Source organism: Marmota monax, unplaced genomic scaffold (genome assembly GCF_021218885.2).
Source record: "Marmota monax isolate L192 unplaced genomic scaffold, Marmota_monax_Labrador192_F-V1.1 WCK01_AAM20220418_F8-fsc00141, whole genome shotgun sequence".
Classification (NCBI taxonomy): domain Eukaryota; kingdom Metazoa; phylum Chordata; class Mammalia; order Rodentia; family Sciuridae; genus Marmota; species Marmota monax.
In genome coordinates, this window is record NW_026692981.1 from 942,406 (window position 1) to 957,440 (window position 15,035).

General features: G+C 46.7%; 7 non-coding genes across 7 annotated transcripts; 6 read left to right on the forward strand and 1 right to left on the reverse strand.

Moving 5' to 3' along the window:
• The first annotated feature begins 2,940 nt into the window (after window positions 1-2,940).
• Trnag-gcc (transfer RNA glycine (anticodon GCC)) lies at window positions 2,941-3,011 on the forward strand. Its single transcript has one exon. It is a non-coding gene; the product is annotated as a tRNA-Gly (tRNA).
• A 306-nt stretch (window positions 3,012-3,317) lies between these two features.
• Window positions 3,318-3,389, forward strand: Trnam-cau (transfer RNA methionine (anticodon CAU)). Its single transcript has one exon. It is a non-coding gene; the product is annotated as a tRNA-Met (tRNA).
• Window positions 3,390-3,731: 342 nt separating this feature from the next.
• Window positions 3,732-3,813, forward strand: Trnas-uga (transfer RNA serine (anticodon UGA)). The gene has a single exon. It is a non-coding gene; the product is annotated as a tRNA-Ser (tRNA).
• Window positions 3,814-4,688: 875 nt separating this feature from the next.
• Trnaq-uug (transfer RNA glutamine (anticodon UUG)) lies at window positions 4,689-4,760 on the forward strand. Its single transcript has one exon. It is a non-coding gene; the product is annotated as a tRNA-Gln (tRNA).
• Window positions 4,761-5,202: 442 nt separating this feature from the next.
• Trnaq-uug (transfer RNA glutamine (anticodon UUG)) lies at window positions 5,203-5,274 on the forward strand. The gene has a single exon. It is a non-coding gene; the product is annotated as a tRNA-Gln (tRNA).
• Window positions 5,275-9,684: 4,410 nt separating this feature from the next.
• Trnas-gcu (transfer RNA serine (anticodon GCU)) lies at window positions 9,685-9,766 on the forward strand. The gene has a single exon. It is a non-coding gene; the product is annotated as a tRNA-Ser (tRNA).
• A 2,022-nt stretch (window positions 9,767-11,788) lies between these two features.
• Trnar-ucg (transfer RNA arginine (anticodon UCG)) lies at window positions 11,789-11,861 on the reverse strand. Its single transcript has one exon. It is a non-coding gene; the product is annotated as a tRNA-Arg (tRNA).
• Window positions 11,862-15,035: the final 3,174 nt, after the last annotated feature.

The window sequence follows — 15,035 nt, forward strand, 5'->3', positions numbered from 1 at the left end:
ATAGGGAAGATCAGTGGAGAAGAAGGAGGAGGAGGGGAGGAAAGGAAGGAAAATGGAGGAAATATAGAATAAATGTAACAAACCATGTTATGGGCATATGTGAAGGTACCAAAGGGAATTTCACTTTAATGTACATGCAGAAAGTATCAATCAAAAATAAATAAGGGAGGGCTGGGGATGTGGCTCAAGTGGTAGCGCGCTCGCCTGGCATGCGTGCGGCCCGGGTTCGATCCTCAGCACCACATACAAACAAAGATGTTGTGTCCGCCTAAAACTTAAAAATAAATTAAAAAAAATAAGGGAGTAAAAGGCAGATGAGAAGAGTGGAGGAAGGAGAATACCAGGAGGGAGGAGGGGAGGAACACCGCATGGGGTGAGACCCATCTGAAACCAATTCCAAACATGTATGATTTTGTCAGAATAAATCAACTACTATGTGTAACAATGGTGCTCAATAATAATAATAATAATAAACTTTTAAAAAGAAACTACACTGAGATTTCATCTTACTCCAGTCAGAATGGCAGCTATCAAAAATATGAATGATAATAAATGCTGGAGGGGATGTGGAGAAAAAGGAGCACTTTGACACTGCTGGTGGGACTGTCAACTGGCACAACCACTATGGAAGTCAGTGTGGAGGTTCCTCAAAAGGCTAGGCATGGAACCACCAGCTTTATCACCGCTCGGTGTTTACCCCAAGGAATTAAAGTCATCATATTACAGTGAAACATGCATATCCACGTTTCTAGCAGCCCAGTTCACAACAGCCATTCTGCGGAACCAGCCTAGGTGTAGATAAATAGATAAAGAAAATGTGGCACCATACACAGTGGAGTTTATTATTATTATTATTTGTGGTGCTGGGGACTGAACCCAGGGCCTTATACATGCTAGACTAGCACTCTACCAACTGAGGTTTACCCCCAGCCCCACAAGGGAGTTTTTTTTTCAGTCATAAAGAAAATTGAAATTATGTTATTTGCAGGAAAATAGATGGAACTAGAGACAATATGTTAAGTGAAATAAGCCAAACTCAGGTCCAGGGTCATGGTTATTCTCTCATATGTAGAAGCAAGAGAGGCAAAAGAAGAAAGGTGAGTGTATGTATGTGGGGAGAATTCTCAAAAAAATTGAAGGGAAATCAGTAGAGGAGAGGGACTGGAGGAAGGAGGAGGGAAGGGAAGGGAAAACACTGAGGAGTGGCATTGGACAAATTATATTGTGTCACAGTAAAACATGTCACAACAAATTCCACCATTACGTACAACTATCATTCAGCAATAAAAATTTTGGGAAAAAAAGATAAACAATATAATTATTGTTTGTCAATATTAGATTTTCGAAACATGATAAGATTAAGTTATAGGAATCATCTTTTTAAAAAAATAAATTCAGTCAATTCATTAACCTTTATCATAACTTGGGTGAGATATCCATCAGAATGACCTACTTTCTTTTCCTCTGATGACGTATTAGACACTTTAAAAATGGCAAGGATATTTCGCCCAAGTGACTGCAGTAAGAGAAGAGACCTTGGCACACACCTGAGAACACCTCCATTTCTTTTCTTATTTTGTGATATTGGAGATCAAGCCCAGGGCCTCATGCATGTCAGACAAACGGTGTACCACCGAGCTACTCTTCAGCCACCAACACAAGTCCAAATGATAGACTTCAAGAGAGGGAGCCCAATTTCCCTCCCCAGAGAATAGAACAACGAAGTTACAGGAAATTTTGTGAGGCCGCAGCATCCTGGCTGCCTGTCTTGGATCACTGGATCTGCTGCAAGTCAGCTGCCTATTCAGAACTTGTTGGAGGACCGTTTAGAGAACACTGAGGCTTCTGTCCAGCCACCAAGGGACTGAGCTTAAAGAGAAATTCTGCACACCTGGTGGGACTCCAGGTGTTCTCCACTCCATTAACAACATCTCTTTTCAACCTTGGGAGAGACCTCTACCCAGGTAGGCTACTCCTGAATTCCAACCCACAGGAGCTGTGAGATGGTACATGTTTGTCTGGTTTTAAGACACTAAGTATCAGGACAATTCTTTATGTAGCAACAGACAACAAATATGACATTTTACTTCAAATTCCTCTCGTGGCTGAGTCTACAATCCCAAAATATATCATGATCCTTTCCCAATCATACCCAAATTCCTACTTTGATTCGTCGACATCTAGATTTCAGAAAGCTCTGTAAAAAGCTCAACTCCCCCCCAGCCCCCGTTAAGATTCTTGAGTTAATCTTCTCCTTGCCCAATAAACTCGACTGTTCTTTCTGTAGGATTTTTTGGTAATATTTTGGAGCCTGTATTCGACAAATAGTAACAAAATCTGGAGAAATAGAGTGAACCTCGTAAAGACCATTTTTATATCATTCACAAATTATATGCTTGGGATATTTGTTCTGGAACAGCGTGCATTATGCCATCAAGTGAAGACGACCAACAGGAGTATCTCTTAGGTGCATCACAGTGATGATTTCTTAGAAATAAGGGAAGATACCTGACTTGCACTGTTTAATTAAAAGCCACACGAAGGCACCATCTGTAGCTAATATCACCTGGTGCCCTGGTGCTGTTTTCCAGACAATGTCAATCCACTGTCACCGCGGGCTCCTGACCAGCGCAGGTCAGCTTCGCGAATGGGGGAATGAGCGGCAGCCAATCCGCCCACCTGTGTCTCTCGCCCTGTCCACTCCCCTGTCGCTGGGGTTCATGGAACCGAGTTCCTGGCCCAGGTTCAGGGGAAACAGGGGCAGCTGTTCAAGGCTCCCGGCGCTGCTCGCCTTGAGCCGTCCCAGGGTCGCGCGGCCGAGTTCACCGCCAGGTTCACGCATTTCCTCAGGTTGGAATTCCGCTTTTTCTTGAGCTGGATTCAGGAAATCGAACCGCGCCTCTCCGCATCACACTAGCAGAGAAAGGTCTCGCTAAGCGGGCATTGGTGGTTCAGTGGTAGAATTCTCGCCTGCCACGCGGGAGGCCCGGGTTCGATTCCCGGCCAATGCACAGCGTCTCTTTTCTATCCGGTCCAACATTTTGGAAGACACGTATCTGACAGCCTCCTTCCCATGCTGACGGACGGGAGCGTCCCCAAGACTTGTAGATTTATTTTTTTAAGTTTCCGCGATCGGCCTGCGTTTGGTTATCCGAAAGCCCTAAGGAATCTCTGCCTTGTTCGCTGGCGCCATCTCGGCCTCTCTGGTCCCGGGGTCCTGCGGTCTCCGCAGTCGCGACAAGCCCCCTGGACCAGGAGATGCCTGATACCACCCACGTAGAGCGTAATTGGCTACCCGCACATCGGCCAGGACAGCCAGCAGAGTGGCGCAGCGGAAGCGTGCTGGGCCCATAACCCAGAGGTCGATGGATCGAAACCATCCTCTGCTAGGCGTTTAACCTTTTGACCAGAGCCCAGGTATTCGGTCGAATGAGGTTAACAAACATCTCTCTCCTCAGAATTTTGGGGACTAGAAATGAGGGTTAAGAACCGCAGAGTCTGCAACCGTGTCTGCCTTCCTGGACATGAGTCCGCACCTCAGGTTTGGCCTGGCCCTTCCAAGGTCGTGGGAACGTCCTGCGTCAGCGTCCCCGTTTGTCATTACTCCTCCGAGCACTGTCGCAATCTTCGGCCGCGACAGGCACATCCATCACCAACATCAAGGTACACTCTGGCGGGATGTAGAAATATAATACTCCTCATGGGAATATTGTGAGCACTAATTCCATCGTGTAGTCGTGGCCGAGTGGTTAAGGCGATGGACTTGAAATCCATTGGGGTCTCCCCGCGCAGGTTCGAATCCTGCCGACTACGCAGAGAGGTTTTCTTTGCAGGTGTTAAACCCGCGATTACCGCTTGTGCAAACACGCGAACCCCCCTGCGCGTGTGCAGCCTCCTTACTGTTTTCTCCACGCCTGCCTGCCTTCCTTCCTTCCTTCCTTCGGAAGCCGTGACTTCTCTTCCTTCCCTGCCGGACTTCTGAACTCGGCGTCGGGTCTTCCAAAGCCTCGCCAGCTTCGCTTTCCTGCCTTGCAGTTCTCCAGGAGCTCGGCCGTGTGCAGCGCAGTTCTGCTTTTGAGGGCCTGTGATGTTTGGGGATCCCTACCCCCCCTGTCCCCCGGATCCTGTGCCATCCCACTCTCGGGGGCCAGAATCGCCGAGCAAAGACCACACAGAAAACTTTCAAGACGGTTTTTAGATTTTTGCTGTCTTTTCTTTAAAAAACTATTTTTTTTTGCAATCTAAAACTCTCTTATTTTTCCCAACACATTCACATAATCATTGATGCAACACGAATGAGAGTGAAATAAATAAAATCGAACCATTGGAAAATGCAGATAAGGAAAGGAAGTAAAATAACCAGACGGGAACACCTGGTCTCCTCCGCGGATGACCAGTGAATCCCAGACGTCGCGTACTTCTCTTCTTCCCTCCCGCGCCCAGGCGTCTTAGGAGATCACTCCGGCGCGGTCACTTTCCTCTGTGAACTCCCAGCAAACGAATTTTCACTGCCCAGGTAATGAATTCAAGTGCACAGTTCTGACTTTGCAAGGAGCAGCTGTACTGAAGACTCTCCACAGGCGAGGCCCGGGCCTGGGTGCAACTTCTTCGGAGTCTGGGAACCCAGACACCAAGCCAACGCACCGCTGCGTGCTGTCAAAAGTTTACCTGGGAGGGCGGCTTTCGGCGGCCCCATGGTGTAATGGTTAGCACTCTGGACTTTGAATCCAGCGATCCGAGTTCAAATCTCGGTGGGACCTCAGTAACTTTTAGCGCCCTTTCCACCCGAAGGTGAGCACCCCACACTAAATAATCGGTAGCCCTTGAGCAGTAGTCCCCCTCTTCCCTACCCCCTCTCCCCGAGCGTAGACCCCCCCCACCCCCACCCCCCGCATAACGCCACTTTCACTAGGCATCCCGCAGCTGCTTTCGTCCTTCCTGTTTTGTGGGATGTCGGAGTCCCCGGGTCTCGATGACTCTTGTGACGACTGCTCAGCGGGTTCTAGTTCAAAGGACTAGTATCTCGAACTTGGTCCTTTGAAGTTGGTAGCGCCCGAGAGCTTCCACGAGTGTGCGCCAACTGGGGCGTAGCTGACAACCTGGGGACTAATGGGGTCAAGGTCAGGACTCCCTGGAAAGAGCAGAACGACACGCGTCTGGACTCTTTTGTCCAGATATCCCAGGGGGTTTCCCTCGTCTGTTGGCCCCATGGTGTAATGGTTAGCACTCTGGACTTTGAATCCAGCGATCCGAGTTCAAATCTCGGTGGGACCTGACGTGATTTTTGATGACCTGGCCTTCACGGTCTGCAGACCCAGCTCTACACAAATATTCTCCCCAGCCTTCTCCTCTCCAGGCGGTTCTTGTCCGACTCTGCATTTTCGCTTTTGGTATGTGCAAATTATTTCTCCGGCCTGGGTTCTTCATGGTTCAGGGGACAGAGGCATCTCCGACCAATCTTTCCTTCTTTGGATCCCCCTCCACATGTATTTTCAGGTGCAAGGATAAACATGAGAATGGCAGTAGTAAGCTGCAATGGTTTGAGGGTTGGCCGCTTGACTCTGAGTCCAGGAAGTTGAATCCCATCTCCTGGGGCCTCGGAAACATCCTGGAGATCTCCCCCTGTGATTCTCTAAGGTCTTGCCCACTGCCAGGCTCACACCCCTGGCTCTAAGCACTGGCAGTTACTTGCGCCAAACCACCTGGATTCTCTGGCCTGGTGGGAACTCTCCTTACCTACTTCTCGATTTCTAGCCCAGTCCCACTTTCACTTGATGTCCCCTTTTGCTTTTTGCTCAGAGTTCTTCAGATTTGGTAAGTTCCACTCTCCCTGGATAAGTAAGTGTTTGTTTTACAAACTCCAATTTTAGTTTCTTCCTTTCCTGGAGCCTACTGGTCTCTAAGAACTAACACTGCTCTGAAAATCCCAACCTTAATAGCAGTACAGCCAGGCATGTCTTAGTGTCTCTCCTGACTGTACCTAGGGAGGCTCCTTTCAAACACCTTAAGCTCATGTGTGGCCCCCACTATCTGGAAGATTAACTGTTCTGTTAAAAGTACTTATAATGAGATAAAATGCCTCATTTCAATGGCTAGCACCTGGATTTCAAGTCTCAATGGACCTGGATCAGTTCTGGAGACCTTGTCCTTAAGTTTGCCCAAACCAGGAGTTACCCCTGGCATGTACAGACAGCCCCTGGGACTGGCACCTCCTCTCCTTGAGCAACACCCAGCTCCTCACTTTTTCCTCTGGCTGCTGAAAGTTGCCAGTCTCTGTCTCCTATGACCTCTCCTTCTGATGCCTGTTTGCTTTTTTGGTGGCTTTAGTCCATCAAATTGTTAATTATGTGCTAGGATGATCAAGTGTCCCTAGTTTAAAAGCTCCACCTGTGACTCTTTTCTTCTCTGGAGCTTTGTAGGTTAACTGTGGACACAGATGTGAAAATGACAGAATGAAATCCCAGCCATCCTAGTCATCTGAGAGCTTCCGTGGTCTCCACACACAACACTTCCTATCAATTCTCCCTAAATTGAATCTGTGCCAGACATATTTTAAAGATCTACAGAGCACCTGCAAGAATATAGGCATGTTACTTTGAAGTTTTATTATACAGAGATCCCAACATGTAACATTTAACATTTTAGACTCCAAATACAGTAATCCCCAATTTCCTCTCTTGACTCTGCACACTTCAAAACATTTTCTGGTGCTCTCAATGACAGTGCAGGAGCCCCAGGAATCACTCTAGCCTCTAAAAATTGTTCTAGGAAAAGCCCTGGAAACGCCCTCCTGCTTATTTCGTTTCAGTCATGGAGGAGGACCTGTTGGGAACCATTATTCAGCTACCACAACTTCTGTTGGTCCCAGCATGACCACTAGATCCAATCTAAAGCACGTTAATAGCAAGTTAACTGGGTCTGCTTCAGGTCTCCCAGAGTCTGTGGTTGGTCCTGATGTTGGCTGGACTGTAACCATCCCAGGCTCAGCCAGGGAAGGAGGCACTTTCAGACTCATGTGTTCAAGGGCATGATTTCCTCCTTAACCCTTACTGAATTGGGAACTTTAGTTACTTGCTGGCCACTGACTGCTGCTCATCATTTGTTCCTTGCTATAGGGGCCTTATCAGCATGGCAGGGTATTTTATCAAAGTACAAAAATGGAAAAGGCAGCAGTTCAAATCTGTAGGTTGGATGGGAGTCATGGTCTTTTGTTAGAGTCTGTAAACAAGTCAAAATAACACCTGGCATTTTGCCAGGGGAATGTTAGAGTTCATAAACAAGTCTGGATGGTGCCTGGCAAAATGCCAGAGGGAGTGGTTTGAGAAGTAACAAAAGCGAGCCATTAAGTGTGGAGATTCCTGATTGGTTGACTGATGTATCTAGTTTATGCTAATTAGATAAGCTCTGTGGAATGTATAAATACTGCTCCTGTCCTACAATAAACGGCTTCCACTCCTGCTGTATCAACGTACACAAGTTGTTCGTCACTACACTGGGCTTTAAACCCGCTACAGAGCCTGAGGCAGAATAAGCCCTGACTGACCTGACACTTGGCAGGCATGTCCTTCTACTTAGGCAAGCAGTGATGCATTGAATCTGATTGCTAGAACTACTACTGGAAAGGATCTCTTTGCCTCAGTTTTTTTTTTTTTTTTTTTAAGTTTTCTTTATAATTAAGTCAGTGTTGAAGAGCTCGACTTTGGCTCTTCTAATATCAGTTCTGAGCAAGTGAAACCAAATCTCTAGGGATGATGCCCTGACATGAATATTTCTTTTCCTTTCTTTTTTTTGGTAGTGAGGATTAAACCTAGAGTTACTTAATCACTAAGCCATATCCCCAGCCCTTTTTATGTTTTCTTTTGAGAAAAGGTCTCTCTGAGTTGCTTAGGGCCTCTCTAAATTGCTGAGGCTGGCTTTGAATTCAAAATCCTCCTGCTTCAGCCTCTGGAGTGGCTGGGATTATAGGTATGTGCCACAACTCCCAGCTCACATGAATATTTCTCAACCCCCCCCCCCCCACCACCACCACCATTTAAATGGGTCTCATGGAATGGGAACAACTGACCATCTGATTCAAGTTGTCATCACTCCAAGGCAGTCACCACCTTCTGACACATTCTATATTTTGATTTTTAAATTATTAACCATGCATTTCTACAACATGAGGTATCACCATGGTAGGGAATTTTGTGTGTGGAATAAAGAGTGTGCTTAAAAAAATGCAGCTTTGTATAATTTACCTGTTTTAGCTTAATATGTTCTGATATTTAATAGAGTTAATAGTTATTAAATCATCTTTTGATATGTCATTTGATCCCTGGTCATATTCCATATTTAATCTTCATTGATATGTCTTGTTACTACATACTCACACATTACTTTTTTTTTTTTAATAATGATATTGAGCATAAGTGAGAAAGAGAAAAGCAGCCCTTGGCATCTGGGAGCCAGCCTGACAGTTCTCAAGGCCTGGGTGTTGTAGGAACTGGCCTTGTGCTCACCGTTCTTCTGCTGAACAATCTCACAGAACATCTGCATCAGATTGACCTTCCTGATGGTGATGAAATGAGATAGAAACAACCAAACCACATCAAGTGTTTTACAATTTCTACCAAGCACACACAGTGAAACAGTCGTGGTGCAGCCCACAGTACTGAAGTTTTCCTCCACCAGGGAATCTGAGAAGCCACTGCTTTTTCAGCTTCAGCTTCATTCTAATCTGCCTTCTAGGTAAAATGTATCCAGGTACCCAATTACCAAAAGTTTCCCTGTCTTCAGGACAGCATCCAATGCAGTGCAAAGCCTCACTTCCTAGTATCCTCCCCCAAATCACCCAACACAAGCACAATTCTATAATAAGGCCTCTTAAAACATCTCTTTCCTGGGATCCTCCCAGGTTTCCTATGGTGCATTCTTTCTAGTTATAGTAGCAATAAAAACAACTTATTCACCTGCAGCTATATTCCTGGTGGTCTTTGAACGGCAGACATAGAAATGCACAATAATTGGACAAAATGGCAATGCCAGTTATCATTTTTGCCACATTTACCCTTACAAAATAAAGAAATCAAAGTCTCCTCAGTTAGCTCTGCAATTTTGCAAGATAAAGTCCAGAATCTTTGGTTTTCTGATTCAGAACCAGTCGCAATGTGACCTTAAGGCATCACTCCCAGCGTGACACTAATCACCACCTGGGCTTCTCAGAGAGGTGTGACCATTTCTACCCAGCACTAATGGCAAGTGGCAACACCCTTTTGAGAGTCCTACTAGAAGCTTCCAGGTATGCAACACGAACTGGATTAATTGTGGTGCTAATCTATGTGACTTTGAAGATATGAAAAATTCATTTTGATTAAAAAAAACCAAAAGTGGATATAAACTCTGTTCTTCATTAATTTCTCCCATTTCCCCTGTAAGAAGTGTACTTTTCATCTTTATTCAGGTCCACTTCTTCTCCCCAGTTTCCTCTTATTTTTTACTTCCTTTATCAAAGAGAGCCATTTATGGAGAGCAAAGATACATCAAGGAAGTAATATGGTGAAATGATAGCAGCTGCGAAATGGAAACGGTTTCGTTAAAACAATAAGGATGAAAAAGAAAAAAAAAAACAAAAAAAACCCCAAACCGAAAGGAAACAGAAACCTTCCATAAAGAAATATGATCCCTAAGAAGTGCCAGGCAGGTGACGAGGTGGCCGAGTGGTTAAGGCGATGGACTGCTAATCCATTGTGCTCTGCACGCGTGGGTTCGAATCCCACCCTCGTCGGCCCCATGAGAGTCTGAGGTTCTGCCTGGCCTACTTCTAGTTTTCGAACTCGTGATTTAAGCCCCAGTCCCGAGTTCCAACTGGACCCCCAGGTTGAGAGTCACGGCGCTCCCCAGCTGTCCCCCATCTCACCCCTTGGTCGAATCAACATTCTCTTGCCCTTTGGTGGGCTTTGCACCAACAGTCTCTGCTGCCTTCTGTAAAAATCCTACTTATTATTTTGTACTTTTTTGCAAAACCGGATGTACCTCTTACCGCGAAGTTGAATTAATTTTAATTGAAGATCTTTTCCAAGCATTCCAGCTTCTACTCATTTCTCAGATAAACTAGGAAAGAGTTGAGCCTCTTGCTTCCCTGTTGAGAATGTGTTCAGAAGCAACCCATTTCTCACTGAGGTAGGAGGAAGGGTTAAATGGACCGGCAGGAACTTGGGCTCTTTCAAGGTCAGGTGTCAAGGTCAGGGCCAAGAAAATAGACAAAAGCCAGGCCTCATCAAGTTCAGGCTGACTCTTGCATAAGCAGAAAAAACGGATATAGCCAGACATCTGCTCTCTGGTACCCAACGCCCATCAAAAAAAAGGGGACAGGGTAACCTGATTGGACCCTGAGTGCCTCGCCCGGGACACTGAGTGGATAGGGGGCTCTCTCCCGTAATCCATACAAATCTCCAGATGATGGACCTTGCCTACTATCTTTTTCTGGACCCCTCTCCATGCAGAGTGATGCCTTCTTCCTATCACTCTAATTAATCCTATTGCCTTGCTGTCACCCTTGTGTCCATGGATTTCACTCTTAAAATTCACCAAAGAACCAATCACCCTGTCCACTGTTGTAGCTGTCATGGAGGTCCATGTTGTCATTCAGGCCACTGTGACGGGGTCTTCTGCTCCTCTCTGTACTTCCCACCCTGTTCTCTTAATCTATCCTCAACCTAAGATCACAGAGTAAAGGGATGCCAGGCTGCACCCCGCGGACAGGGTGATCTTTCATCAAGGACAGTGTATGTACAAATATTCACTGGCCACAAGGACGTACAACAGCACCCTAGAATCTATGACAATGGTCAGCAAAATCATAAGGGACTGTTACATATACTATATTGCTCCCTAGTAAAAGAAAATCATTAGGTCATTAACATTTTTTTTATTGAATAAAGAAATAATGCAGAAGAAGATAGATAAAACTACTCAATAAAAATTAAAAGCTGTCCTTTGGCTCCAAACATCCCATATGTAAACAAAAATACAGCAATGTGGAAATACAACAAATTGAAAAAAAAAAAATGCTATACTTAGGACCTGTAAAGACGGTCTTCAACTTTTTAACCCATTGCCTCTTGATCTGCTTTAGTGATGGATAAAGGAGAGGTACTACAAAACAGTTAGCTCCTCTGTCTCTGTGCGGAAAGTTCAATAGTGTCGGTCATCTGTGGCCAAAGACCAGCAGACGGACACACGGTGAGAGCTGAGTCAAGTTGTGTTTACTGGCTTCATTCGGTGGAGAATCGGGGGGAGCGCACGCTCTGTGGAACAGGTGGTCCGCAGCGGTTTCCCTAACCTGGGCCTTCCTCCTCGAGGAGAAGGACTGGACCTTCTGCTCGGGGACCGAGGTGGGGGCGCGGTTCGCAGTGGAACCGCATCCGGAGCGCGGAGAGGCCGACCATCCGAGTGACCGAGCTGCGCCTCGTGGCCGCGGCGCCTTCGGCTCGGGCAGCCGGTTTGGGCGGGAGGACGAGCTCCCGGCTCCTGGGGCTCTTCTCCTCCAGGACGCGGGCGGCCCGCCCGAGGCCTCCAGCGCGCTGACCGTCTGCGGTCCGTGCGGCTGGACTTTCGCTCCCTTTATTGCTGAGACCCTGGATTCTAAAATCCGGGGCCCAGGGCCTCGAGCTCCAGGGTGACTCCTCCGCAGGACAGGCGAAGACAAGGGCGTGGGAAAACCAGAGAAGGACGTGGGGCTGACGGTTCCTCCGTTACTAAGGAAGGACACAGGCACCGTCGCCCTTGGAGTCCGGAGGAAAAGGATTAACCACGAAGGGATTCGAACCCTCAATCTTCTGATCCGAAGTCAGACGCCTTATCCGTTAGGCCACGTGGTCCTCAGGAGCAGCTGCTCGCCGTGACACTTAGGGCGTGCAGGGGGCGTCTCGCTCCGCTCCTCAGCTTTCCTGAAGCCGGTGGGAACACCGGGACCTGGAAACCCCAGCCTTCCCGGGTCACTGGGGGCCGCGGCGTCGGGGTCGACATTCCGCGCGTCTGGTAATCTGTGGCTCCCGAGTGCAGGACAGCGGCCTCGTGGGACCGGAAAGATGCCCACCTGCCGCGTCCGGCGGCACCGAGCCCGGCCGCTCCGCTCGCACCCACCCTGCAGACCCGGGCACTGGGCGCCCGTCTGGGCTGGCGGTCATCGGGCAGCCGCGCCCGGCGGGGTCCGGGTCTGCTTTCCCCGCGACGACGGTGTCGGGCACTGTGCACTGTGCGGCCTGGTCTGGATGGGCGTCTTGGGGTAGCCGAGAGGCAGGGTCGTTACTCTTTTGGGGGGCTCCCCCCGGTAAACCCAGGGCCATTGCTCTCTGTTGAGGTTCTCATGTATTATGAAGCTAAGGAACAAGGTCGGAATCCGAAAATTGTCAATGGACTGGTCAGTATACAATAAAAGGCGATGAAGTCATTCCATGAGGAAGAAACGTCTTTATGGGATTTGTAGTGCTCTGGAGCACTGTTGGCCCCACGACGGGATACAGATTTGAAGTTGTGTTTTGGGTGGCTTCTTTGAAGGCTCTTAGTGAATCTCTGCGATCTCGTTTGAAGTTCATATTAGCATTGGACACAAAAGGTATTTCTTCAATCCAGGCACTGGGAGCATGTTCATTCATTTATGATGGCTTTTGATTTTTCTTGATTACTAAATAAGCAGTTTCTGGAACAGGGAAAAGCAGCTTTTTATATGGCCTTTCCCCACCTTGTCCATAAAAAAAACTTTTGGAAACTAGTAGGAGCTCAATAAAAATGTGCTGATTTTCTCATATACATACTTAAAAAAATTTTTTTTAGTTGTTAATGGAACTTTATTTTATTTATATGCGGTGCAGAGGGTCAAACCCAGGGCCTCACACATGCCAGGCACTTCTCTACCCCTGAGCCACAGCCCCAACCCTCATATACATATTTTTTGAATCCCATAATTATCTCTATTGTGAGCTTATTGACAAGAAGATATTCTTCTAGGCCTCTCAGCTCACAAGTTGCTGTGTGCCCAGGAGGACCCAGCTATGGACTTTCTCTCTCCTTCCCTCTTTTTCCTGGAGGCAGGCAGATTGGTTGAAAGATGTTGTAATATTCAGATGACACATGAACCTCTGTCACTAAACCATCATGGTAATGTTGCTGGAAGTGGTGGCAAGTGGTTGATTTCTGGATATTTCTTGAAGGGTTTGACGATTGGATTGGGGGTGTGAGAGGAACCATATAAATTTTCAATATCCCACCCCTACTCCACCCTCCCAACAATGAAGTTTCCACTGACTGCAATGGAAATGATTTGATTGCAGGAAGAATGTTTTGAGAGTCAAGTGTGTGTGAAGATCTATTGGTTAAGTGTTTTTGTTTTGTTTTGTTTTTGTTTTTTGGCACCAAGGATTGAATCCAGGGGTGCTTAACTACTGCAGCACATCCCCAGCCCTTTTTATTTTGAGACAGGGTCCAGCCAAGTTGCTTAGGGCCTTGCTAAGTTGCTGAGGTTGGCTTATGAATTCTCCATCTTTCTGCCTCAATGTTCCCAGCCACTGGGATTACTGGCCTGCCAAAGGGACAGCTTGCTCGGCCAGTGAAGTTTAAATGATGTATTGAACATTAAGTGGAGCTGACCAGTGTGGCTTGGTCAGACATAGATGAATATAGGTAGTGCCAAACCCTCCGTCTCACAGTTTAGGAGGGAAATGATTTGTTGAAGAATAAACTAATCATAAGGTAAATAAAAACCATAAAAATTCTAGTTTTTTTTTTTTTTTTTTGCGCTACCAAGAGAATCCTATCATATTCTTTGCTCAGAGTTGTCCATAGAAAACAAAACCTAAACTGTGTGCATTGCATACTGACTCCCTTAGTGACTTGCCCTTTCTTTATCTGCTCTGCATATCTTGAGAGTGCATTGTAATTCTAAACATTCAAGAGCTTCCTGGACATTTTTTACCCTTGCCGGGCCCCCAGAGGCCTAACCACAGTTCCTTTTCTTGCTAGATATGCCCCCACCCCCAACTGAACAGGAAAGCTCCCCATTGGTGCTGTTCTCTTATCAGCAAGATCAGCTGTGCCCCTTTCAGTTTCTGACATAATGGATTTGGCTTCTTTGCCAGCTCCCTCTGCTGCAAAACCTGCCTCTCATAGTCCTGCTTGCTCCTCCTCCTGAAGCAACCCCCAATGGCGCTGGGTGGTGTGCAGGGCCTTTCTCTTCTAGACAGACCAGTATAATCTCATCTATCTGATGTCACGGGTTTGGCCATTTCATGCATCAGTGAGTGAACTGGAGGTGCTTCCAACACAGCCAGTTCACTTCTTTCCAACTTTCCCTCACACAACCTCCCTTACTGTGAATTATTTATTTATTATTTATGCCTCCTTGTGTGTGTGTGTGTGTGTGTGTGTGTGTTTCTGTGTGTTTTCTTTTGCCTAGAGTGCTCTTTCTGGCTAATAAGTACTTATCCAATGCCGCAGTCCGGCTGCAGCAAAATAACCGGGGGATGACGAATAACTTGTGTACGTTGATACAGCAGGAGAAGGAGCCGTTTATTGCAGGACAGGAGTGGTATTTATACATTCCACACAGCTTATCTTAATTAGCATAAACTAGATACATCAGTCAACCAATAAGAAATCTCCACACTTAATGGCTCGCTGGTGTTACTTGACAAACCACTCCCTCTGGCACTTTGCCAGGCCCCATCCAGACTTGTTTACAGACTCTAACAATCCAAGTTTTAGCTCAAAACCTGCCAACATTCCTCAACAGAGAGTTGCCAGGGCAAAGTTACACAGGAAAAGTGTTGTATTCTATTCAACTCTGTAGTAAGTGCCTTGGTGATGACCCTTGGTCACACTCTGAAAGTTAAATACTTGGAATGTCCACATTGTTACTGGGTAATGATGTTATTCTATATCCCTGAAGCAGTGAATCACCATGAACCAGGTTGTCAGCATATTTAAAGCAGACATGAACATTCATGGTGGCTGGTGTGATAGCTAGGTGACCAGCTCCCTCTAACAACTTTGACTCC